Source organism: Engraulis encrasicolus, chromosome 1 (genome assembly GCF_034702125.1).
Source record: "Engraulis encrasicolus isolate BLACKSEA-1 chromosome 1, IST_EnEncr_1.0, whole genome shotgun sequence".
Taxonomy (NCBI): Eukaryota; Metazoa; Chordata; class Actinopteri; order Clupeiformes; family Engraulidae; genus Engraulis; species Engraulis encrasicolus.
In genome coordinates, this window is record NC_085857.1 from 47,716,174 (window position 1) to 47,723,200 (window position 7,027).

The 7,027-nt window shown below is 40.4% G+C and overlaps 1 long non-coding RNA gene across 1 annotated transcript; it reads right to left on the reverse strand.

Moving 5' to 3' along the window:
* Positions 1–2,011: 2,011 nt before the first annotated feature.
* LOC134437480 (uncharacterized) lies at positions 2,012–3,947 on the reverse strand. Its single transcript, XR_010032396.1, has 3 exons — positions 3,461–3,947; positions 2,984–3,110; positions 2,012–2,043 (listed from the first exon to the last, which is right to left on the reverse strand). It is a non-coding gene; the product is annotated as an uncharacterized LOC134437480 (long non-coding RNA).
* Positions 3,948–7,027: the final 3,080 nt, after the last annotated feature.

Here is a 7,027-nt window from a genome sequence, read left to right on the forward strand (position 1 = left end):
TGATGGAATTATGGAAATAAATCAACTTTTTCATGGTATTCTAATAAAAAGGCCTGGAGCTGTATTCAATAGATGGATATAAATTCAATCGTCATGTCTAGACTCGGAGAAGAGTAAAAATTATACCACAAACAAAATTGGGAAAAAGTTGAAGGAAAAAAAATCCAGGACAAAATATTTTTTCCCAGGACATTTGGTGAATTTCCAGGACATTCAAGGACTTGAAAACATATCTCTAAATTTCCAGGTTTTCCAGGTTTTCCAGGACGTGTGGGAACCCTGTCAATGGCACTTAAGCCATGGATAGGTCAGGGGTATTCGAACCTGCAACCCCGAAATTAAAAGACCAACTCTCTAACCACTAGGCCAGTGTTTCCCAACCAGGGGTACGTGTACCACTAGGGGTACGCGAGCACACAGCAGGGGGTACTTGGAAAAATTTAATTTTAACAAACATATGGAGCTTAGTTACATTGGGATGGAGAAAGCGATATAGAACTTGACTTAGGGGGTACTCATGGCACAATGAAAAGGCTTGGGGGTACACAAGACAAAAAAAGTTGGGAAACATTTCACTAGGCCACGGCTGCCCCACCACTAGGCCACGGCTGCCCTGTGTATGTTGTGACTCTCCTGTCCTGTGTGTTTCTTTTTCAGTACGGATTCCATGGAGGTGGATGAAAACCAGCCTGATGAGAACCAACCTGATGTGAGAAGGGATGCCTTGAGGTAAGTTAATGAATTGTATTTAGTTGTGCCATAGTTTGTAATTCATTACTGCATTCAGTTTTATACCGGTTAGGAATTGACAGTTTGATCACAACTAGTAGTGTTGTCTTTTTGCCCCTCCAGCACAGATGTACCTCCTCCACACCCGTACCATGATTATGCTGTTCCACCGCTGACACCAGAGGAACAACTTGAGGCGGCTCGCAAGCACATCATTGAGCAAGACAAGTTAATAGCACAACTCAAAGATAAAGTGTTCAGTGTGTCAAGATTCCAGTGTGATGATAGTCCGATGTCATTTTACACAGGATTCCCAGACTATGCCACCTTTAAAGCTGTATATATGGCTCTACAGCCCACAGCCACAAGCATGGTAGGATGGAGTCAGGCTCAAAGGCTTAGACAAACAGAGGTACAGGTCATTAGACAGGCATTTAATATCTCCAAACTAGCAACTATGGACCAGTTCTTTCTCTTTCTCTGTTGCCTCAGACAGGGGTTTGCTGAGCAGGACCTTGCGGTGCGCTTTGGTGTGTCACAGTCAACTGTGAGCAGAATCTGTCACCTGGGCTAACTATCGATACTTCATGTTAGGATCTCTCCCCATTTGGCCTTCAAAAGCCACAGTAGATGAATGTATGCCTACTTGTTTTCAAAACACTTACCCAGACACCAGAGTCATTCTAGACTGTACAGAAATATATGTGCAAATGCTTAGTTTGAAGGTACTTAACTTAACTCTTAAATCTATTCCCATTACAAGGGCAACCCAAATTTCAAAGGCCTGATTGGAATTGCCCCGTCTGGTGAGGTGTCATTCGTTAGTGACCTGTACACAGGCTTCATATCCGAGAAGGAGATTACAGAATTGTCCGGCATCCTAGCAAAATTTTATGGCGTCATACCCATGACACTAGTAGGCTCTGTTAACCAGATGTGGGCAGTGAGTGCAATGTTAAACTTCCAAGGCCCATTATTCTGAAATTCTGAAAAATTCAGTCACAAGTGAAACATGAAACATACATTGAATTGATGTTTATTTGTACAAATCTCTCATGCTTCAAATGGACATGATATTCATGATATATCATCATATTGTACGAAATGTTCTTATACTAAATGTTGTTATTATATAATAATGTCTTGTATTATTCATACATCATTTCTCTTTGAAATTATAATAAACAAACCTGTGAAATGCAATCATTTGTTTTTGTTTACTGACTTTTTGTACAGTGCAGGCAGGAAGGAGGAGGAAAAAAGTTTAGTTTAATCAAGTTTAGCGTTCATCTCTTGGCCATGGGAAAGCTCCAGCTGTAATAGATCAGAATACAAAACATTAGAAAAATGTTGTGTACAGCATATGGGTCGATGACATTTTTTGTGGCAGGTCAGGTGATATCTCAGCTAGTACCATATTGTATAAAATTATTTGAATTACTTAATTTGAAATGTACCACCCTGATACTGATATGTTTGTAATACATGGCCAGATTCATATTTAGGCCTAAGTCCTTTTTGAAAGTAATTTATGTAACAGTATTGTAATGCCATGCATTTTAAACATAGTAATATTGTAGTGTACAGGATTATTTTGAAAAGACAGTAACATGTGATCAGTAATGCATTACAGTTTTTGAGTAACTTTCCCAACACTGGTAATAACTAGAGTAACTAACTCCAAAGGCACCATGACTTCAGTAGCCTACAAACACAGTACAGTAATCATGGACACTCAGTGTACCGAAACTGACAGAGGGTAGAGGAATACCGCTTGAAAAACTGTTTCCAATACAGCAACAAGTCCCAGAGTACCGGTATATTTTGCCATTTTGGAATTATTTTGTCTGCTATGCTTACTTTCTTATCACCTCACCATACATGGCCATCTCTGATTCTCCACCCCCCCTCGACGTTTACCGTAGCCAATGTTGTGCGTTTAGGGAACAGCGTTTTCCTCGACAACCTCTGTCAATGCTCTTTGATCTGAGCAACTGCGATAGGACCATCAACACTTTGCCCTGTCTGGTTATACTATTTGACATGCAACATGTTTAATCACCATAACTTAACGCTATGTTAAACGCGTGGTGCTGATATTAGGCCTATAGACAGGGGAAGTGTATCAGATCTAAACATGTAGGAAGCAGTTGACATTCACATGCACACCCGTGCCTCACAGATGCCGTAATAAACAAAAACGTTTTTTTTTTTTGTGGTGTTACATTTTACACATAGCTCGATTGAAGCTCACCTGAGTAATGCTCTTCCTAGAGCTCAGAAGGCACAGCATCCTTTATAAGCTTTGTGATACCACAGGCGGTCTTTACAAAACACTGCTTCTCAAAGTGCTCAGAGCAAACTTTGGTCTCAGCGTTGATCTGTAACCATAAATACCAGGGTATGCATTTTAGTTCGTTAGCAAAACAACTTGATTTTGGCACACGTAGGCCTATACTGGTTCTTGTAGCACAAAATCAGTGGCCATCGGATCGCTTACCACACAATTAAAAGCATAATCTTGAAATAGCGATCTGAATGAATGAAACTTTATTGTCATTGTACAGGTACAACAATCATATAAATGTAGCGTTGTGTAATTACACATTCATATTTTTTTTATTTCAACGAGGCATTCGCTTCATTAGGTTACATGAGTCATGACAAGTTTGGCGAGCTAGCTTATTTGTGCTAGCTAATGCGTATGATTGAACATAATTTTGCATCTTACCTTGAAATATGGACCAGGATCCCTCTTGATTTGATTTATACATTCACGGCGAAGTGCCTGCTCTTTGTGGAAACGGTGGAAAGTCTGTCCACGGTAGGATTTTTTCTCTTTGAGGACGAACATTTGGGCACACAACAGTGAGGCGCTATGACAGCTGGTGCGTTGCCGAATGTACCCCTGAAGTGTACCCCTCAACGTCTTTAGAACGTTCCGGGTGAATAAGGCGAATAAAGCAAACGCCACAAGACGGGCAATACATGTGTGTGTGTATGTTACCGGACACTTTTTCTCAGAACGATCAAATAAATGCTAAAAAATGAATGCTCTTCACTCGCCGCATCGACCGTCTCATCCACTCGCTGAAAGTATGTAATTATTCCTCACTATTTCCTGTTTCGTCACGTCCGCTTTCCTGACGCCCCATTAGGGAACGGATCAGGCAGGAGGAACGCGTTGGGCACCTACACCACTTCCGTAAGAAATTTCTCACTTCCGTAAGAAATTTCTTACTTCCGTAAAAAATGTCTTTTTTGTAATGTGTTTTTGGAGTTTGCGTTTGTGTTTCGTGAAATGTAAATGTGTCTCGCAGTTTGCTTTTGTGTTTTGTGTTTTGTTAATTTGCTTTGTGTTTCGTGAAATGTAAATGTGTCTCGCAGTTTGCTTTTGTGTTTTGTTCATTTGCTTTCACATTTGCAAATGTGTTTAATGAAATGGTAATTTGCTTTCACATTTGCAAATGTGTTTAATGAAATGTTTTTTTTTTTTCAAGTAAGATATTGTAAATGTAGGCTAATTTTGTTTCCAAACTTTGTATCAAAGGTTTTTTTTTGTCAGATCATTGAAATGTATTTTAGATTATTTGTAATGTATTTTAGATTTGTTTTTTGTTTTGTTTGTTGTACATTTATTAATGTGTTTTATGAAATAGTAATTCGTTTTTTAAAGATGAAAGTGTGTAATGCAAATGTGATTTTGTTTTGGAACTTGTTAAGTGCGTTGTAATGTGTAAAAGCTCTTTTTTCATTTGTTAATGCGTTATGAAATAGGAATGAGTTTTTTAAAGATGTAAGTGTATAATGCAAATGTAATTTTGTTTTCAAACTTGTTAATGTCAGTTGCCCTATGTGTTTTGTAGAGTTGTTTTTACATTTGTTAATGTGTTTTGTGAAATGTCAACTTGTTTTCAATATGTAAGTGTGTATTCTCAATGTAATTTTGTTTTCAAAGTTGTTTATTTGTGTTGTATAATGTAAGTTTTAAGAACAGATATTGGCATATCTGTAGACAGTCATTCTAAAGCCGGTTGAGACAGAATGTAAATTAGAGACAGCAACAAACATTAAAAAATCACTCTATTTGTTTCAGATAATACAGAAAAGGGGCTAAATGTTCAAAACAGTTCATAATGTCGAAAACCTTAAAGATATTACCAACATTTTGAAAAAGCACATGCCCACATTGGCTAGCCAGAATCTCCTAAAGTGCTGAACGAAAAAGGCCACATCTTTGGGTACTAACATGCCAAGGGTAGCGCAGGCTACGGTACAAATGCATGTGAAAACTGGACAGAATTCTCCTCAGGCTAAAGGTTGGGCCAGTTCCCTAATAGCGTGTTAAGGTCTACAGAGAATGGTGCTGTGTCCGTGCAGTAAGGATTGACAGTCTGGCAGGCAATCAAGATAAGAAACATGTTACCTTGACAACCATGAGCACAGCACTCTGTCACTTGTGTCAGAGATTGTTAGAGATTGTCAGGTCTAAAACTACAGAGTTTACTTCTGTTTACTCTGTGAACAACGGGTGAAATCGTACAAAAGAAAAAGTTCCTCCAGAACTTTTGTACCTCGGTAGAGGCCCACTGTGATGGTATCTTCCCACTGTCTATTTAATGTAATTCCATATATTGCCACCAGATGGGGATGAGCATTATTTTTGCCACTCACATCACCCATTGCAACCGTGGTAGTTTACTTCTCTGTGGCCAAGCTCGGTATTGAGTTTGGTGGAAAAGATAAGGAAAATGTCATGTCTGGTCTGTACGTGCTGCTCTGTTCGTGCTTGATTACGCAATAAAGGACTAAAATATTCTCACAGGTTGAACTCAATGCTAACACAGTCAGAGACACACACAGAGAGAAACTTAACACAAGCCGTCGCAAACNCGCACACGCACGCAAACACACACACACGCACGCAAACACACACACACATGCACACATAGTCAGAGAGAGAGAGTGCGCACCCATGCTTGTGTGCATGCCTGTGTGTGCGTGTGCGTGTGCGTGTGTGTGTGTGTGTGTGTGTGTGTGTGTGTGGTGTGTGTGTGTGTTTGTGCGTGCGTGCAACCAATTTGTGTACATTTCAAGTTCTCTCTGCATCTCGCTCTAGAAATGACTGCCATGTGTTCAGGACTGGTTGACTGATCTGGCATACAGGGCATACAGGGCATACAGTGGTTGCCTGGTTAACACCAGACCTAATCACAAGTGAGATCGAAACGATTGTGTAGAACTAAAGGCAGTATGGGAGTTCCCAGGCTAATACAGGGCATTTTCCCGGTGGGCCAACTGTCTTCAGGGGCCAATGCTGTTGTTTTGTTGATTTTTTTCCCCCTTAGAGGCTGGCCCATAAATTTAGAGGGGGCAGCCCATTGTTCAACTTTCAAAATAGACAGTGAACTGAGCCATTCTGGATAGTGTATGAAAGTGGCCTGTGCACGTGTGAGGGCCCGGGCCAAGGCAAAAAAAAAAAAAACCCAGGGCGATTTTCGATCCCAGTCCAGACTTGCATGTGTTTCTCAGGGTCTTGGATCAGTTTAAAGTGGAGGCCAAGCCATTGCGCAATGTTGACAAGGCAAAGTAAACAGCAGGGAGCTGTTGACATATCTTCACATTAATATTTCTTCATTTTTTTTTTTTAATTTCTCCTTTATTTTACTAGTCACATTGAGGCTGTTCCCTCTTTTCCAAGTGGGCCCTAGCCAAGAAAGCAGCAAAGACGCAAAACGCACATAGGACTCACAATACAGACAAAAACACATACTCAGGCCCCACCCAGTGGTACAAACATGATACATATTTACTGTACATACATACAGTACATAGACTACATATATAATTCAAATTGCATTTGCGCTCTCTCTCTCTCTCTCTCTCACACACACACACACACACACACACACACACACACACACACACACACACACACACACACACACACACGCACGCACACACACACACTGTGTGCAAGTTCCAGAGAATTAAAAAAGTAGCTTAGAATTATGCGGAATCAACTTAAGTGTGTCATATCCTGTTCACATATTTAGATGGTGACACTGATGAACTCTCACAGCAGATAGTGAAGATGGACTGACTGGAAAAGGTGTGTGTGTGTGTGTGTGTGCGTGCGTGCGTGCGTGCGTGCGTGCGTGCATGTGTGTGTAGACTGCTATTATGTGTGTGTAGACCATTGCTATTAGAGTAAACTCACATGCTGGGGCCCTCGCTCCAAATCCTGGACCCCACATTTCACCCATTTCGCTGTGGTAGTTTTGTTGCTATTGTTAAA